Below are 20,193 nucleotides of genomic sequence, written 5' to 3' on the forward strand. Positions count from 1 at the left end.
CTGTACGCCAGCTCCCTCGGCCAGTAAAGCGAGATGAGCGCCGCAACCCCAGAGTCAGCCACGACTGGACCTAATGGTCAGGGGTCCCTTTACCTTTAAGGTCCCTTTAAGGGACGCGGGTGGCGCTGTGGGTTAAACCACAGAGCCTAGGACTTGCCGATCAGAAGGTCATCGGGTCAGGGGTCCCTCTACCTTTACTTTTAAGTTGGTGGCCATCACTGCCTGTTGTGGCAGTGAGTTCCGCAGTTTAACAATGCAACTGGAAAGGCAACTCAGCAACATGGCGGTTCAAGGAAACAAACCAGAGCCCTGTCTTCAGGCTTTGCTGTATGGAACGACCGGGTTAAAGGGAGCGGAATAGGAAATGTGGTAGGGAGAAGAAGTACCGACGAAAGAAGTATGACAGACAAAATTAATGGACTACACAGAATTGGATAAAATGACAGGAAGGATTCGAAACCTGTGGGACCAGAGATTTGCAGAAGATTGGAAGAAATATACAAATTATTTGAAGAGCAACTGTAATCAACAAATTACGCTAGTAGGACTACAAGAGGTTTTGCAAGAAGAAATACGGTATATGAAATATTGCAAAGAAGAGAAAGAAGAGAGATATTAGTTATGAGATTTAAAAGTAATAGTGAAAATAAGAAATGCAAATTAAGTGAATAGATTGGAAATTTTTCAGATGTGATTGATGGAAGTAAAAAAAACTGTATAAGATGTAAAAGTAAAGGTAAAGGGACCCCTGACCATTAGGTCCAGTCGTGGCCGACTCTGGGGTTGCGCCGCTCATCTCGCTTTACTAGCCGAGGGAGCCGGCATACAACTTCTGGGTCATGTGGCCAGCATGACTAAGCCGCTTCTGGCGAACCAGAGCAGCGCATGGAAACGCTGTTTACCTTCCCACCAGAGCAGTAGCTATTTATCTACTTGCACTTTGACGTGCTTTCGAATTGCTAGGTTGGCAGGAGCAGGGACCGAGCAACGGGAGCTCACCCCGTCGCAGGGATTCAAACCACCGACCTTCTGATCGGCAAATCCTAGGCTCTGTGGTTTAACCGACAGTGCCACCCGCATCCCAAGATGTAAAAGTACGTTTAATTATTGTTGAAAATGATATGTTGAAAAACAAACAAACATATATATATATATATATATGCTTTCGTAGATTTTCACGGGTACAGGAATGCAGGTTTTGGTGTCTTCGGGTGTCTTCCCGTGTAAGAGTTGGGGTGTCTAGGCGACGTTTCGACGAGGTCTCACTCGTCATCTTCAGGCTGGTGCTTTCGGCTTCTTGTTACTATATATATAGGAAATGTGGTCGGGGCTCCTACAGTGGGTGGGATGGGGGGCACAAAACAGGAAACGGCTAAGGCTGTTTTCAGCAGATCCCAGCTTGTTCCCAAAGGCTCAGCGTCATGTGTCTGCAAGCCGACAATAACTATCTCTTTAATTCAGAGACTCTGCTCCCTGCCCCTCATCTGACTCTTGGCAGGCAAATATAGACATTGAACTCACCAGCTGAGTGTTTCATTTCCACATCCCTTATTATGAATGGGGTTAACGGCCACCGCCAATCCTGCCTGCCCATGGTGGCGGTGACATTCTGCCCATCGCCCCACGACAAGAGGGGGGAGAGCTGTGAGTCACGGGCGTAATTGCAGGGTTGAAACACCTCCAGAGGAAGGAAATTCTCTGCACTGAAAGCTGGAAAGAAAAGAAGACGAAGAAGAAAAAGCCACTTGGTGCTTTGAATCAGCAAAAAGCAACAGGGAGAGGCCTAGCAGAATCAACATCCATGGAATTGTCAAGTTGGAAGAGACCCCACGAGTCATCTAGTCTAACCCGCAAATGCGGGACTCAAAAGAGGTTGAATAGGACATGAGCTTTTGATTAGAAACAGCAGAATATTAGTTCTTAATAAGAGGTAAGTAATGGAAGCCACCCAGAGTGGCTGGGGTAAGAAGAAGAAGAAGAAGAAGAAGAAGAAGAAGAAGAAGACGACGACGACTCGGGTGGTTAGACGCAGGATGCAGCTCTGTTTGCTTTTCAATCTGGCTGCTTTAGTTTATTTATAGAATTTATTTATATGCTGCTTAACCTAAGTGGTTGGCATAAATAAAATATAAAGGATACATAAAAATGATTTATAGCAGTTAAAGTTAAAAAAAACAACCAAGTTGATCTAAACTCAAGTTGAAAATAAAAATAAAACCAGCAATTTTAAAATATACATTATAAAATAAAACGACATATTTACATACATGTCCTATTTCCATATCCAGATAGGCTTAGTGAAAAGGCTTTTAGCAGTTGGCAGAAAGAAGACAGGGAAGGTGTGTGCCTGATGTCAAAGGGCAGGGAGTTCCACAGATGAGATGCTGCCATGCCAAAATATCTATTCCTTATAAATGTGGAATGACCCTTAGGTGGCTTTTGTGAAACTTGCTAGAACTTATGACAAACAGGTTTCCCAGAAGTGGAGCTCAGGCTGCCAACTTCTTCCTCGCCTTCTGCTCTTCTGCCTCAAACAGTACAGTGGTACCTCAGGTTACATACACTTCAGGTTACATACACTTCAGGTTACAGACTCCGCTAACCCAGAAATAGTGCTTCAGGTTAAGAACTTTGCTTCAGGATAAGAACAGAAATTGTGCAGCGGCAGCAGGAGGCCCCATTAGCTAAAGTGGTGCTTCAGGTTAAGAACAGTTTCAGGTTAAGAACAGACCTCCGGAACGAATTAAGTACTTAACCCAAGGTACCACTGTAGTTTGATCTGCAGGCAATGGCAAGCCACGGGGTTTATCGCCCTGCCATTAAAATGCCCACTGCTGATTGATGTGGGCCCTGATTTCTCCTTCCACAAAGCCAGAACAGGGCAGGTTGTTCCGCTCTTGCTATTTTCCTGCTCCACTGGCAAACCTGCCAAGTAGGGGGGCAGACTGCTGGGTTTTGGGTTTGTAACAAGAGACATTAAGAGAATCATAGAATTGTAGAGTTGGAAGGGACCCCCAATGGCCATCTAGTCCAACCCCCTGCAAAGCAGGAATCACAGCTAAGTCTCCCTCATCATCCAGATTGAGAGAGTGCTGCAATTAGAGAGGCAAAAGCTCCGAAGTCTCTCGTTCCAACTGAGAACATGAGAACAGCTTTCTCGAGCCAGACGAAGGAGCCACCTCATTTAGTGTTCTGTAATGTGGATCACTGCAGAATGGATGCTTTTGAATTGTGGTGCTGGAGGAGACTCTGGAGAGTCCCATGGACTGCAAGAAGATCCAACCTCTCCATTCTGAAGGAAATCAGCCCTGAGTGCTCACTGGAAGGACAGATCCTGAAGCTGAGGCTCCAAGACTTTGGCCACCTCATGAGAAGAGAAGACTCCCTGGAAAAGACCCTGATGCTGGGAAAGATGGAGGGCACAAGGAGAAGGGGACGACAGAGGACGAGATGGTGGGACAGTGTTCTCGAAGCTACCAGCATGAGTTTGACCAAACTGCGGGAGGCAGTGGAAGACAGGAGTGCCTGGTGTGCTCTGGTCCAGGGGGTCACAAAGATTTGGACACGACTAAACAACAACAATGTGGTTTGTTCGTATCTGCCTGGTGCGTTAAGGGAGACGACACCTGTCCATGGATGTTCAACTTAGCTAACAAGGCTAATGGCTGCAAATAGACTCTCTCCCTGCTGAAGTTGTCAGTGTCAAGGCACAGACTTCCCATGAATGCACAGGAGAACCAGGCCCTTGTCTTTTCTTTTTTAACAGGGCTAATTTCCAGCTGGGCAGCCTCGCTCCTCTCCAGTGTAACTGCTAAAGGTACAGAAGCCATTGCCTCCGGCGGCTTCCCGGCTCTGTTCCCAGGACCCAGGAGTTCTGCTGGCAGAAAGCCCAGGAGCTGAACAGGAAGTGCCACCCGCTGCTCTGATGAGGGAGGGTTGGGGAAGGGGGGGACGACGCTTCTCCTCCAAGAAATGCACAAAGGTCACGTCCTGGGCTGAGCTTGCTGACCCCAGGCTTGTGGGAAAGCGAGGCGGCCTCGCAGGGCTTTCCGGGGAAGCGGATGTCAGCCTGTGTGGGAGGAGGGGGGGCCTTTTCCCGATGACAGCAGGGGGGGGGTGCTTCTTCCAGACACAGCCAAGACTCCCCAGGAATGTGCTCTGCAAGGAGCCATTGACAGCTGCCTCCTCCATGAACATCTCAGGAAAAGCGAGCATGAAGGTCCCGGCTTTGCAAACTCCTATCTAGCCGCCTAAATTGGGCTCCCAGGACACTGTCTGCATGTGAAATTATTGAAGCTGACATGGACTCCAGACACTGCCGTCATCCTTGCGCCTTCTGCCAGGCTACCTAGATGTTGGGTTACGGTTACCAGATTTTTTTCAATGAATTTTTTTAAGCTGAGTAGCAACAGGGAGTTAGTAGTGGGGATGGTGAGGCAAAAGACCCTGGGCCCAGGCACACATGCATATTGTATAAAGGTGCAAAGCCCTTCTTTCGCACCCTGTGAAACATAAATGCAGATACAGATAGGTAGCTGTGTTGGTCTGCCATAGTCAAAATAAAAAAAATCCTTCCAGTAGCACCTTAAAGACCAACTAAGTTAGTTCTTGGTATGAGCTTTTGTGTGCATGCACACTTCTTCAGATACACTGAAACAGAAGTTGCCAGATCCTTCTATATAGTGAGAAGGTGGGGAGGGGTATTACTCAGAAGGGTGGTGGGAATGGGAGATTGGCAGATAGCTGAGATGAGCCTCTTGACGACTCTTAACGACTGTAATAGGTCTTACAGGAAAAGGCAAGGGGTGAGAAGGTGAGAAATGGCTTAGTCATGTATAATGAGATAAGAATCCAATGTCTTTGTTCAAACCAGGTCTCTCCATGGTTTTAAGTTTGGTAATGAGTTGCAATTCAGCAGCTTCTCTTTCCAGTCTATTTCTGAAATTCCTTTGTAGTAAAACAGCTACTTTGAGATCTTGTATAGAATGTCCTGGAAGATTGAAGTGTTCTCCTACTGGTTTCTCTGTTTTGTGATTCTTGATGTCAGATTTATGTCCGTTTATTCTTTGGAGTAAGGTTTGGCCTGTTTGTCCAATATAGAGAGCTGAAGGACACTGTTGGCATTTGATGGCATACACAATGTTAGACGATGAGCAATTAAATAGTCCCGAGATGGTATGTGTGATGTTGTTGGGGCCCAGTAATGGTGTTGTCCGGGTGTATGTGGCAGCAAAGTTGGCAGAGTTTTTTTAAACTGGGCAATGGCGTGCCGCCCATCTGTGACTCCTGAGCCTCGCCTGATCTCCTGCCCCCTTCGACCTTTGTTTTGATGGATCAGGGAAGACTCGGCAGTCGCGGGTGGACAGCTGTTGCCCAGGAGGGGCGACAGGCGCTCAGTTTCTCTGCCAGGCAAGGTGCAAAGCCCTTCTTTCGCACCCTATGAAACATAAATACGCAGAGTTTATTTAAAAAAAAAGGGCAATGGCCGGCCGGCCGCAACTCCCGAGCCTCCCCGATCAGTCAAAACAAAGGGGGCGGGGGCAGGAGATCTATACCGCTGGACGTCCCTGGTTCCCCTTCGGCAGTGGCGGTGGCAGCGGCAAGTCAGCAGCCCGGAGCCAGCCTGGTAGCGCAGTTGGCTCTGGCTGGCTTCAGGAGCTGCTCACTGCCGTGATGCCCGCCATTGTTCCTCACCGGAGTCTCCATATAATGTGTCTTGTGTGCAACACATCACATGGGGACTTCCGGCGAGGAAAAATTGCGGGTGCCACGGCAGCGGGCAGCTCCTGAAGACAGCCAGAGCCAACTGCGCTACCACGCTGGCTCTGGGCTGCTGAGACTGCCACTGCCACGTTTCCCAGGGACAGATTTGCAAATCTGGGGACATTCCGGCGACGGAATTTGTCCGGGGACAGATTTGCAAATCCGGGGACTGTCCCCAGGAACTGGGGACGTCTGGTAACCCTATGTTGGGTGACATCTGCAGCCTTTGCACCAGGCAGAGCAGGGCTGACTTGCCCATAGGTGCTAGGGGTGCAGGACACCTGGGCGCCGGGCTCTCAGGGGCGCCAGGCCAAGAGTCCGGGGCCACGATTTGGAGTCCGGGATTGGGAAGAGCCAACAGCCGCTGCTGAGCAGAGCAGCTCATTGGAGCGCCGCAGCTCTTCTGCTGCGGGTAAGCAAGGCGCTGAGGCGGCGGGCCGGCTCCACCCTCCTGCGCGCCTGGGATCGGCAGGCTGTCGAGAGGCCTGCCCAGCGCACGCTGCTCACACGAGGTGCCCGGTTTCGTTCAGTCGCCACCACCGCCTCGGGCTTGACTGTTGTTGCACTGGGCTCTGCTTGTCCCCCAAGCCCCAGGTGAAGAAGATGAAGAAGAAGAGGAGTTTGGATTTGATATCCTGCTTTATCACTCCCCTTCAGGAGTCTCAAAGCGGCTAACAATCTCCTTTTCCCTTCCTCCCCCACAACAAACACACTGTGAGGTGAGTGGGGCTGAGAAACTTCAGAGAAGTGTGACTGGCCCAAGGTCACCCAGCAGCTGCAGGTGGAGGAGCGGAGACGCGAACCCGGTTCCCCAGATTACGAGTCTACCACTCTTAACCACTACACCACACTGGCCCCAGCCTTGCTCTGCCTGCTGCCGCCATTGCCGCCTCAGGCTCCTCTGTTGCTGCTGAGGCGGCTGGTTAGGCCAGCTCTGCCGTGCATACCTCGCCAGCCCGCCCTAAACAAAGGTCAACTACTTTAGGGTTCCCTCCCTAAAAAAAAGTGGACAGCTCTGGGCAACCTGGGGAGGGGTGCTCGACGGAGCTTTGCAGCCTGGCACCGCATATGCTTAAGACGGCCCTGAGGCAGAGAATAACACACTTGCTGCAAACCCAGCTATATGCGTCTCTAATGGCCGAATAGCCCTCCTTCCTTGGAGGTTTTTGAGCAGAGGTCAGAGGGTCGCCTGTCATGGTTGCTTTAGTTGTGCTTCTTGCATTGCAGGGGGTTTGGCCCACCTTGCCCCGCCAATGAGAGGGTCAGCCCTGAGAGTTGGCTGGCCTCTGTCTGTCCTGGTAGATAATGGAGGAAGGTGCATTTGGGGGTGAAGTCAAACAATTGCAAGGTTGCAGAACCATGTTTTGTTGTAGCTGGGGCAGATGAAGGTGTGGCGCTGTGGTCTCAACCACTGAGCCTCTTGGACTTGCCGATCAGAAGGCTGGAGGTTCGAATCCCCACGACAGAGTGAGCTGCCATTGATCTGTCCCAGCTCCTGCCAACCTAGCAGTTCGAAAGCAGGCCAGTGCAAGTAGATAAATAGGTACCACTCTGGTGGGAAGGTAATAATAATAATAATAATAATAATAATAATAATAATAATAATAATAATAATATTTATACCCCACCCATCTGGCTGGGTTTCCCCAACCACTCTGGGTAGCTTCCAACAGAACACTAAAATACAATAACCTATTAAACAATACAATACAGTACAATAACCTATTAAACATTCAGAGCTTCCCTAAACAGGGCTGCCTTCAGATGTCATTTCCGTGTGCTCTGCTTTCTATCACAGTGTCCCATTGTGCCAGAAGCAGTTATGTCCTTCTGGCCACATGACCCGGAAAGCTGTCTGTGGACAAACACTGGCTCCCTGGCCTGAAAGCGAGATAAGCACCGTAACCCCAGAGCCACCTTTGACTGGACTTTACCGTCCGGGGGTCCTTTACCTTTACTGGTTCAAGTGCACGATGGCCTCTGTGCTCGTCCCAGCGGTCATTCCTCCTCTAGTCCTTGCTATGGACACACAACTGTCCCATTTCCAGGCACTGCGGTCATCTGCAAGGGGATTCCCACACGGCTGGGTTGATGTTGCCAGTCGTCATGTCCCGTTTGCAGACATCTTTGCAACACAGATTTGGCCTGCCATTGGGTCTGGTGCCTGAGGCCAGCTCCCCACAGAGCACATCCTTGGTGAAAGTTGGGGGGGGGGGCTAGGGCAACTGCTAGATCAATGGTTGCCAAGGTGGGTGGCAGTGCCCCTGGGGGGGCAGTGGGATTACTTGGAGCAGGGGTCAACAACCTTTTTCAGCCGTGAGCCGGTCCACCTTCCCTCAGACCATGTGATGGGCCAGACTATATTTTTTTTGGGGGGGGGGAATGAACAAATTCCTATGCCCCACAAATAACCCAGAGATTATTTATTATTTATACCCCGCCCATCTGACTGGGTTTCCCCAGCCACTCTGGGCAGCTTCCAACAAAGATTAAAAATACATTTAAAAGATTAAAAATACATTAAAATACTCATGTAAAAACACACTGATTCCCAGACCGTCCATGGGCCAGATTTAGAAGGCGATTGGGCCACATCCAGCCCATGGGCCTTAGGTTGCCCACCCCTGTCCTGGAGGCACTAAAATGCAAGGGTTTGGCTGTGGGGCAGTGGAGGTGCAAATGATGACCAGGCTTTGAAAAGCATTCACTGGATCAAGTTAACTGGGTTTTGAATAAATGTTCAATTAATTGTTCCTCTTCTGAATTTTATTGTGTTATTGTCTTCCCCACATGGCTCATGTGAACCACTACTCTGAATAGTGCTTTTTAGCACTGGGGATGAGTCTATGGAACCCCCAAAAAGTGTGGGAACCCCAGGTTAGATTTATTCTCACCCCCAGTTCCTCTCCTTGCAATTTCTGCTGCCACGCACAGGTGGGTTATAACGACCCACATTCAGAAGCCCAGCTCTCCTCCGTGGAAGCTGCAGATTTTGGGGGGGCCTGTTCCCCCTTTTCCTGGCCCAAGCGGCACCCCAACTGCCTGGCGCTTCTGTCCACAAGCTGGAGAGAAGAGAAGGGCATCTTTTCCTGGCTTGTAACATCCCGCCCTCCCAGGGATGTTTTGGACTGCGATCTTTGCTCCTTGCATAATCGCTGCCACTGATGCAACAGCGCATACCTCTGGCACGGACTACTACGGTTACTGCTGTTCCCAGAAAAGGTGGAGCGAGAACCCAGTGCCCAGACTTTAAAAGGGCAGTAGCAGCAATTCAGTAGCCGGAGGCGGGCGGAGGTTGGTGCAGAGACAGCTGCCAGAGAAAAGCTGGATCTGTCTTGCCTAGGAGATCAGCCCTAACTGAGATCCTGGGTATCTGCTCCCACTCAGTGCAAGCAAGACTGCGCTAAATGGTCCCTGCGTCTGCCAGGGAAGAGCTCAGCTTTTCACTCCAGAATCCTGGCCAACAAGACGCCTCTGCAAAGTCCACAAAAACCAGGGCCTGAGGGCATTCACCTTCTGTTGCTCAGGATCTGGTGTTCAGATGCAAGGCACTGCTGATCTGGAAACCAAGATAATAATAATAATAATAATATAATAATTTATTATTTGCACCCTGCCCATCTGGCTGGGTCTCCCCAGCCACTCTGGGAGGCTTCCAACAAAGATTAAAAATACATTAAAATGTCACACATTGAAAGCTTCCCTAAACAGGACTGCCTTCAGGTGTCTTCTAAATGTCAGGTAGTTGTTTATCTCTTTGACATCTGCTGGGAGGGCGTTCCAGAGGGCGGGCGCCACCACCGAGAAGGCCCTCTGTCTGGTTCCCTGTAGCTTTGCTTCTCGCAGCGAGGGAACCGCCAGAAGGCCCTCGGAGCTGGACCTCAGCATCCGGGCAGAATGATGGGGATGGAGACGCTCCTTCAGTTATACTGGGCCAAGGCCATACCGAAGATCAACAGCCTGGAAACCAAGCCTTATGAGGAATGGTTGAAGGAGCTGGGTATGTTTAGCCTGGGAAAGAGGAGACGGAGAGGAGATATGAGAGCCAACTTCAAATAGCTAAAGCAGAGGTTTTCAACCTTTTTGGGTCCACGCCTCCCTTGACCAACTACATTCTTTCTGCGGCATTCCTGTGGGGCTCAAGAGCCTAGTTATTTCACCCCTTGCCTGCAGAGCTGGCAGCCCCTCACCCCTTTTTTGGAGCGTTCCCTCGGCCTCCTCTCTTCTGCCCTCTACTTGGGGGTCCTCTGGGCAGCCACTACTGCTGCCCCTGGTCTCTGAGCTTCCCTCCCCTGCCCCAAAGAGAGGTGCCTCCTCACACTGCCCCACAGGAGTCTAGGAAGCACGCCTTGGCCAGTGCCAGAGGCACCATTCACCTGCGGAGCTTGCAGCCAGGGCTGCTGAAACAAACAGCTGTGCCAGCCTTTGGGAGGTAGAGACATGAGAGGGCATCAGATAAAGGAGGGAAGCAGAGAGGTACAGAGGCCAGTGTTGCCCGTGGCACCCCAACCATCATTCAAGGCACCCCAGGATGCCACGGCACGCTGGTTGAAAACCACTGATCTAAAGGGTTTTCACATGGAAGATGGAACAAGCTTGTTATCTCCTACCCTGGAGTTACAGCAAAGAGGATTCTGACCCAGGGGTCAGCAAACATTTTCAGCAGTGGGCCAGTGCACTGTCCCTCAGACCTTGTGGGGGGCCGGACTATATTGGGGGGGGGGGAGAAGACGAACCAATTCCTATGCCCTACAAATAACCCAGAGATGCATATTAAATAAAAGGTTTTTTATAAGATAAGATGATAATAGAGCAAGGTAATGTAATGACAGAATATTATGAATTATGGAAAGGATTTGCTGTGACAATTATTAATCAAGATACAAGAGAAGGGAGGAGGAGGAGGTCATGGAAAGAAGGTAATGAAAATGGATAATTTGAAAATGATGGTTTTATTTTTATTTATTTTTTTTTGTTTTTTCTCTTTGTAATTTTGTTTTTTACCTTTGTAATTTTAAAAAACTCTTTTTTCAATAAATATCATTTAAAAAAATAAAATAAAAGGACACATTCTACTCATGTAAAAACACGCTGATTCCCGGACCGTCCGCAGGCCGGATTTAGAAGGCTGTAGGGCCAGATCCGGCCCCCGGGCCTTAGTTTGCCTACCAATGAGTCTGACTAAACATCAGAAAGAATTTTCTGATGGCAAGAGCTATTTGACAATGTAACGGTCTCCCTTGGAAGGTGGTGAACTCTCCTTCCTTGGAGGTTTTTAAGCAGAGGTTGGGTGGCCATCTGTCAGGGATGCTTTAGCTGAGATTCCTGCCTTGCAGCGGGGTTGGACTAGATGACCCTAAGGCCCCTTCCCACTCTACAATTCTATGATTCTTGCTTTTTTGAAAACAGGAACACACATCTGCCCAGCTCTGTTCAGTGCTCTGCTCCGAGGCAGCCTCTGTTTGAGGGTTCCTCAACTATGTCCCGGGGCTCCACCCATTTCACAAAATACACTGTCCGACCCCTCTCTTTCCCTTGCTTCCAGGAGCAAGATAAGGGCAGTGTGTGCTGGCAGCAGCCCCTGTCATCGGCCTCACCACCGCCCTTCCCTTTCCGTTCTTGGCCAGGATGTCCCAAACAGAAGCCACAAAGCGGGAGCCAGAGGCAGGAAGGAGATTTGATCATCCTCGGGTCTTTTCCTGAAACTTGAAAGCTCCTGGGAAGCCCCCCTGCTTGTTCAGAGAGGAGCCCGATGTCTGCGCCTCTGTGTGAATCATCAGAACATAAGAAGAGCATGCAGGATCAGGCCAAGCAGTGGCGTAGCGTGGGGGGTGCAGGGGGGCCGGCCGCACCGGGCGCAACATCTGGGGGTTAGGGTTAGGGGGCACAAATTACTTGCCTTGCCCCGGGTGCTGACAACCCACGCTACGCCACTGAGGCCAAGGGCTCACCAAGCCAGCATCCTGTTCTCACAGCAGCCAGCCTTGTGCCAAATGAGAAACCTTCAAGACCTGAGCACAGCAGCACCTCTCTACTCCTGAGATTCCCAGCTACTGGTTTTCAGAAATCTCTATTCTTCCTTGCCTTGGCCACATTGGAATCCCCTTGACTGCAACTCAATCCGTTGGTTTCGTTCCCAGACTCCAGAGCAAGAGAAAACTAGCTTGCTCCGTCTTCCCTGCGACAGCCCTTGAGATATTGGGAGATAATAATAATAATAATAATAATAATAATAATAATAATAATAATTTTTTATTTATACCTCGTCCTTCCTGGTTCAGAGAACTGGGCTCAGGGCAGCTAACAACAAATTTAAAGCACTTAATTGATGCAACAAAAAACAGCATAAAATACAGTATAAAACGTGAATAAATTCAGAATTCAAAAACCAATTTAGGGGGGAAATCCATCCAATAAACATTAGATGGTCACCAGGGCTAGCTGGCTAAATTAGTCCTATTTCAGCCAGCAAGGAGACCAGGGGAGAAATAGCTGCGGGATCCCAGAGCGGGTAATCTTCATAAAAAGGGGAAGGAAGGGGAATAAAAGATCAGGCTAAGTTCAAATTGAAAGCCAGGCGGAATAGCTCTGTCTTACAGGCTGTCCTATTTCCTCTCAGTCTCCTCTTTTCCATGCTCAACATCCCCAGCTCCTTCAACCGTTCCTCATAAGGCTTGCTTTCCAGACGGTTGATCCTGGTTTCCAGATCATCAGCAGCTTGCCTCTGAAGACCAGATCCTGGGGATTCAGAGGAGGAGAAGGGTGATGCCCTCATGTCCTGGGTTGGTGAACTTTCCAGAGGCATATTGTTGGTCAGCATGCAATAAAGGATGCTGGAGAAGATAAGATTCTTTTAAATAATTTTATTAGAAATTTAAACAAAACATATTATCCAAAAATATCACATCCTTAATTTCCCCCATTTTCCTCCCTTCTCCCACCCTCCCATAAAGGACCCCCCCCCGACTCCCCTCAGTTCCAATCTTTGGTTTCTCTGTGAATACTGTTCTCTGCATGTTACAAAATTGTATAAATCCTTAAATTGTCTAACTGATTATCGTCAATAAAGAGTTTGTGAGTGTTTATTCAAAACCTGCCAAGGAGTCCAATTCACTTTGTTGTGTCAGCAAGTACTTTGTAAAGGGTTCCCATTCATCTTTGAAGTCACAGTTGTCCTTGTCCTGTAGCTTATGTGTCAATTTTGCCAGTTCTGCATAATCCATCAATTTCTCTTGCCATGATTCTTTAGTTAGGACTTCTTCATTCTTCCAACCTTGTGCTATTAAAACTCTTGCGGCCATTGTCGCATAGATGAAGATATTTCTCAGCTTTTTTGGCAGGTCTTTTCCTACAATCCCTAACAAAAATGCTTCAGGTTTTTTTTACAAGTGTTAGATGGAACATTTTCTTCAATTCATTGTATATCATTTCCCAAATTGTTGATTACATTACAATCCCACCACATATGATAAAATGTCCCCTCCTTTTCCTTACACTTCCAGCATATAATTGAACTAGTTTTGTACGTTTTCCCTAACTGCACTGGTGTCAAAAACCATCTATACATCATCTTCATATAATTCTCCTTCAACAGGGAACAGTCTGTAAATTTTGAATCAGTTTTCCATAACTTTTCCCAATCTTCCATCATAATGTTGTGACCTACATCTTGTGCCGAGAAAGAGATAAGATTTTGACCTAATTCAGCTGTGGACCGGCTTGTCGACCTGGACTGACCTATTAAAATGCATGATGTCGCTCCCGGGATGCATCTCTTCTGTGTATATCTCCACAACACAGACCCCCTAATATTTGTTCCCTGACATGCAACAGACAGTGAGCTGCACCTGGTGAATGCCGACCGCTAGGTTCAGAGGAGATATGAAGCCAAAGTGAAGATTAAGGGTGTGGGGTCCAACTATTCTTGGTCATTTAGCTTCTCAGGATACATAAATTCTTGACACGTGACGGTGCAACAGCTGGAGGACTAATTACGGAAAGGATTCTTTTCCATCAGCGCTTCTGGGAAATAGAACATTTCAATTATACAAGGATTGGGTTTTGATAAGCAACGAAGAATCCAGCAATCAGGAAACTGCAAGCCCCAAGCCCAGCAAGGAGGAAACTCTGCCGCTTGCTAATTATTCCAAATCAAGCCGAGGCTTGGAGTTGGAGAGAGATTACCGCCTGTGACTTTGTTGTTGTTGTTTAGCCGTGTCCGACTCTTCATGACCCCATGGACCATAGCTCGCCAGGCACTCCTGTCTTCCACTGCCTCCCGCAGTTTGGTCAAACTCATGCTGGTAGCTTCGAGAACACTGTCCAACCATCTCGTCCTCTGCCGTCCCCTTCTCCTTGTGCCCTCCATCTTTCCCAACATCAGGGTCTTTTCCAGGGAGTCTTCTCTTCTCATGCGGTGGCCAAAGTCTTGGAGCCTCAGCTTCAGGATCTGTCCTTCCAGTGAGCACTCAGGGCTAATTTCCTTCTGAATGGATAGGTTTGATCTTCTTGCAGTCCATGGGGCTCTCAAGAGTCTCCTCCAGCACCAGAATTCAAAAGGTTGTATCATCTGCATATCTGAGGTTGTTGATATTTCTTCCAGCAATCTTAATTCCAGTTTGGGATTCATCCAGCCCAGCCTTTCGCATGATGAATTCTGCATATAAGTTAAATAAGCAGGGAGACAATATACAGCCTTGTCGTACTCCTTTCCCAATTTTGAACCAATCAGTTGTTCCATATCCGGTTCTAACTGTAGCTTCTTGTCCCACATAGAGATTTCTCAGGAGACAGATGAGGTGATCAGGCACTCCCATTTCTTTAAGAACTAGCCATAGTTTGCTGTGGTCGACACAGTCAAAGGCTTTTGCATAGTCAATGAAACAGAAGTAGATGTCTTTCTGGAACTCTCTAGCTTTCTCCATAATCTAGTGCACGTTTGCAATTTGGCCACCTGTGACATTAGTACAGATTAATTTGTAACTGTGGGTTGCTATTGATTAATGAACACGATATTGAGCAGAGATGTTTGAGGCCAAGACCAGAGGACAGAAAATGCACAACAAGCAGGCGACAGCTGGCACAGAAAACGACAACCCCCTGTGATTTTTTCCTAGCTGTTGTTTTCTTAAATCAGGTTTCTAGTCCCTATGGTGGTGGTGGGGAAATGATGCTTCAAAGCATATGAATAGCCATTCGTTTATATAGCAATTAAAGAGGTTCCTTCAGAACTCCACAGCACACCAGTAGGATGCAGGCAAAACTCACCTGCCATCAATGCATCCCAATAATTCGGGTGCCTGGTGCAAAACCAAAGAATCCTAGAACTGTAGAGTTGGAAGGGACCCTAAGGGTCATCTAGTCCAACCCCTCTGCAATGCAGGAAAGTAATCCAGTAACACCTGGAGAGTAATAGTTGTCCATCCTTGGTCCTTAGGGCAAGATGTCAGAGCTGAAGTACTGGTGTTTATCTTTTAAAATTGATGTTTGTGTGTGCAAGAATAATGAAAAGGAAAGATTGTCAGCTCACATTAACAAGAAGAATATGTCAGTCCTAACTGCAGGAGGCAGTGGAAGACAGGAGTGCCTGGCGTGCTCTGGTCCAGGGGGTCACGAAGAGTCGGACACGACTAAACTACTAAACAACAACAACATAAACGTATATATAATTATCCAAAGAGATAACCAAACAAAATTGATGGTTATGAGTTATATGTTCAAACACAGACAGGGCAGCTGGATCTTCTGAGGAGTGGATAATAATAATAATAATAATAATAATAATAATAATAATAATAATAATTATTTATACCCCGCCCTCCCTGGCCAGAGCCGGGCTCAGGGCAGCTAACACCAGTAAAAATTACAGTAAAAACATAACGGTGGGGGACGGGACAAAATCCCAATTTAAAATACAGGTTTAAATGCAATTTAAAATGCAGCCTCATTTTAAAAGTAGTCCATAGATCACATAAAGGGAAGGAAACATGAGGGTCAGACTGAGTCCAAACCAAAGGCCAGGTGGAACAGTTCTGTCTTGCAGGCCCTGCAGAAAGAAATCAGATCTCGCAGGGCCCTGATCTCATCAGACAGAGCGTTCCACTAGGCTGGAGCCAGTGTTGAAAAGGCCCTGGCCCTGGTTGAGGCTAATCTGACTTCCTTGGGGCCCGGGACCTCTAGGGTGTTGCTATTTATGCACCTTAAGGTCTTTTACGGAGCATACCGGGAGAGGTGGTCCCGTAGGTACGAGGGTCCTAGGCCGTATAGGGCTTTAAAGGTCCAAACCAGCACCTTAAACCTGACCCTGTACTCCACCGGGAGCCAGTGCAGTTGGTAAAGCACTGGGTGAATGTGATCCCACGGCAAGGACCCCGTAAGGAGCCTCGCCGCCGCATTCTGCACCCGCTGGAGTTTCTGGGTCAGCTTCGAGGGCAGCCCCGCTTTGAAGTTTAAGTCTTTTTGCAACCACAGAAGCTCACAGGAACTACTTCTGTCATCCCCACACCGCAGGGATATAATTTTAAAGTGTGGGAAAATCCGCAAATATCAAGGATTTTTCCAAAACAAAGCTAATACTAACAATGCTACTCGTGTTTATCTTCATTAATGTGCCAAACAGCAGACGTTGCGCAAGAGTCCTTCCTGAATCTAGCAGCTCTGGCCTGAAGGTCCGGCTTCCGAAATTCCACGAGGGGTTTCCATCCCTGCATGCAGAAAACTACCATGCCAGAGAGAAGGCGAGGCTAAGACCCTGACATGCTTGTTTTCTGCGTGCAAGGAATTTGGGTGAGTGTGGAGGTGCAGTCACTCCTCAACGCACAGACGGAAATCATCCAGTTGAACTCTGGCCATGATTAACCTGGAGGCTGTGCCATGCTTTGCCTTTTCCTGTTCAGATGGAAGAACCATCTGTTTCCGGAAACAGGCAGCTAATTGAGAAGAATTTCCTCCCTGCCCGAGTGTGCACATTTTGCAGACAGCAGCAGAGCTTCGTCCCGGATGTCAGGCTGGAGCAGGGCAAGGATTGGCCGGCAACCTTCTCCACCTCACTGCCCTCCATTTGGTCCTCACAGTGGCGTAGCATGGGTTGTCAGCACCCGGGGCAAGGCAAGTAATTTGCGCCCCCTAACCCGTGGATTTGCGCCCCCTAACCCATGGACTTGCGCCCCCTAACCCTAACCCCCAGATGTTGCGCCCGGTGCGGCCGGCCCCCCCTGCACCCCCCACGCTACGCCACTGGGTCCTCACTTTGGGCTTTGTCACGCTTCGGACTACAAGTCCCATCATTCTCGGGGTGGACATAATGGGCAGGAGGGAAAGGAGGGTATGTCACTTAGCCCAACCTGAAATAAACCTGGTTTTGCTCCCAGTTTTCCTGCTCCGACTCTGGGCACAATCTTCACGGCATGATTCCCCAGCCCCTTTCATTGAGACAGGTGTTTGCCTGAGCCAAGACTTTCCTGAGCTCACGGTACACTAGCAAACGAGATGCAAGCGACCGTTCTCTTCCTGTTGAATAGCTGCCTGTAGGTGCCAGGGGCATTTGGCAGCCCTTCACAACCAGAATCAGGAATGAGATCAAAGTACAGCAGATAAAAGGTTGCAGTCTTAACCATCCATTGCTCGAGACCCTCATAATGAATCCCCCAACTTTTATTTGGTCAGGTAAGTGGCCAGACCACTCAAGCAGGTGTTTCAGACCCCACTGCATGCCCTCCAACAAAAATAGGAACATCTATTCAATAATAGTAATAGTAATTGTAGTAGTAGTAATAATACTTTTATTATTTATACTCCGCCCATTTGACTGGGTTGCCCCAGATACTCTAGGCGGCTTCCACATATATAGAAACACACTAAAACCAAACAGGGCTGCTTTCAGATGTCTTCTAAAGTTGAGCCAGTGTGGTGTAGTGGTTAAGAGTGGTAGACTCGTAATCTGGTGAACCAGGTTCGTGTCTCCGCTCCTCCACATGCAGCTGCTGGGTGACCTTGGGCCAGTCACACTTCTTTGAAGTCTCTCAGCCCCACTCACCTCACAGAGTGTTTGTTGTGGGGGAGGAAGGGAAAGGAGAATGTTAGCCGCTTTGAGACTCCTGAAGGGGAGTGAAAGGCGGGATATCAAATCCAAACTCCTCCTCTTCTTCTTCTTCTTGTATAGTTATCCTATCTCCTTGGCTGGAGGAGGCGGGTCACATAACTCCATACCCTCCAACATATCTCCAATGGAAATAGGGACATCCTACCATGCCCTCCAACATTTCTCCAGTAAAAGAGAGATGTTTCCCTATTGCCAGGGGCATTTCTCCTTTCTTGTGGGGCAGTTGAGGCCCTTCACAACCGGAATCAGGAAAGAGATCGAAGTACAGGTTAGATAAAATACCAGTGTACTAGAAGAAGCAAAGATCACCAGAGTTGAAGAAATGGTTCTTTAACGTAAACTTTGTTGGACTGGTCATGTTCGGATGCCTGAATATCGTCTTCCAAAGCAACTACTCTATTCCAAACTTAAAAAATGGAACGTGTGATGCTGGTGGTCAACAAAAGAGGTTTAAAGACTGTCTCAAGGCAATTTTTTAAAAAATGTAGTATAAACACCAACAATTGGGAAACACTTGCCTGCGAGCGCTCCAGTTGGAGAACAGCCTTGACCAAAGGTGTTGTGGACTTTGAAGACACTCGAACTCAGGACACAAGGGAGAAGCGTGCTAAGAGGAAGGCATGCTTGGCAAATCCACACTGTGATCAACTCCTGCCTGGAAACCTATGTTCCCACTGTGGAAGGACGTGTGGATCCAGAATTGGCCTCAACAGTCACTTATGGACTCATTGTTAAAACCATGTTTATGGAAGACAATCTTACTCGGCTAAGAGGGATCGCCAAAAGGGAAGAAGAAGAAGAAGAAGAAGAAGAAGAAGAAGAAGAAGAAGAAGAAGAGATAAAAGGTTGTAACTTTAATCGATCCAGCACGCAAGACCCTCCCAACAATTCCCCTTTTATTTGGTCAGGTCAATGCTCTAATTGCCCTAACAGGTGTTCCAAGCCCCACTGCTCATTTGGCCCTCCTGCTGCGAGTCCCAATCTGGGAGTCCCAGAGGCGAAGCTGGAATATATTTTTTTTTCTCCTGGCAGCGGATGTGATTTCCTAACGCAGGCGGGGTCAGGTTACCTGCAGCAACGGCCCTGCAACTCGTCATGACATTACGAAACCCTGTGCAAGACCCAGAGCACCTCTGCTGCTGCTGACTCAGTGGGAAGCGTGTTGTTGTCCTTGTCTCCAAGGTGAGGAGAGACCGTGGATCCTGGCCAGTTTGCCAGGGCAGAAATGAGGAAATGAGAAAGTGGCACATGCGATTGGTGACCCCGGGAGAGAAGGGGACAGGATGGGAGGACTGAAATGACGAGTGCCATTGTCTTTTTTTTTAGTTTTTGCTTTTTATGGGATTCTTTTAATGTTTATTGCCAATTACAAATCTTTATCATTACTATTTTATTTTCAGTTTTTCATCATTGACATCATTCAAACTTCAATATTGAATTGAGGGCCTTCCGGTGGTTCCCTCCCTGCAAGAAGCGAAGTTACAGGGAGCCAGGCAGAGGGCCTTCTCGGTGGTGGCACCTGCCCTGTGGAACGCCCTCCCACCAGGTGTCAAAGAGGAGAACAACTACCAGACTTTTAGAAGACATCTGAAGGCAGCCCTGTTTAGGAAAGCTTTTAATATTTGATGAATTGTTGTATTTTAATATTTTGCTAGAAGCCACCACCAGCCATTTGGGCAGGGTATAAATAAATTATTATTATTATTATTATTATTATTATTATTATTATTATTATTATTAAATAAATTATTATTATTATTATTATTATTATTATTATTATTACTACTACTACTACTACTACTACTACTACTACTGCAATTGTGTGGTTCCCTGAACCCCAGGACTTCCCTCCTCACCCTTCTGGTTTCCACAGATACATTTTTTAATTTTAACCGCATATAATTACATATATCAAACTTTCATTAAATCCTTATTTAATCCTTTAAAGGTAAAGGGATCCCTGACCATTAGGTCCAGTCGTGACCGACTCTGGGGTTGCGGCGCTCATCTCGCTTTACTGGCCAAGGGAGCCGGCGTACAGCTTCTGGGTCATGTGGCAAGCATGACCAAGCTGCTTCTGGCGAACCAGAGCAGTGCATGGAAATGCCGTTTACCTTCCTTTACCTGTTAAAAGAGACGCTGGTGGCTGTGGCTTAAACCACAGAGCCTAGGACTTGCCGATCAGAAGGTTGGCGGTTCGAATCCCCATGATGGGGTGAGCTCCCATTGCTCGGTCCCTGCTCCTGCCCACCTAGCAGTTCAAAAGCACATCCAAGTGCAAGTAGATAAATAGGTACCACTCTGGTGGGAAGGTAAACGGTGTTTCCGTT

At 48.0% G+C, this 20,193-nt stretch overlaps 1 protein-coding gene across 1 annotated transcript in view; it reads left to right on the forward strand.

Moving 5' to 3' along the window:
- NSFL1C (NSFL1 cofactor) overlaps positions 1-20,193 on the forward strand; it is a 146,224-nt gene that overhangs the window by 28,518 nt on the left and 97,513 nt on the right. The gene's annotated exons all lie outside the window — the stretch shown is intronic.

Source organism: Podarcis liolepis, assembly GCF_965112155.1.
Source record: "Podarcis liolepis genome assembly, chromosome: 6".
NCBI classification, from domain to species: Eukaryota; Metazoa; Chordata; class Lepidosauria; order Squamata; family Lacertidae; genus Podarcis; species Podarcis liolepis.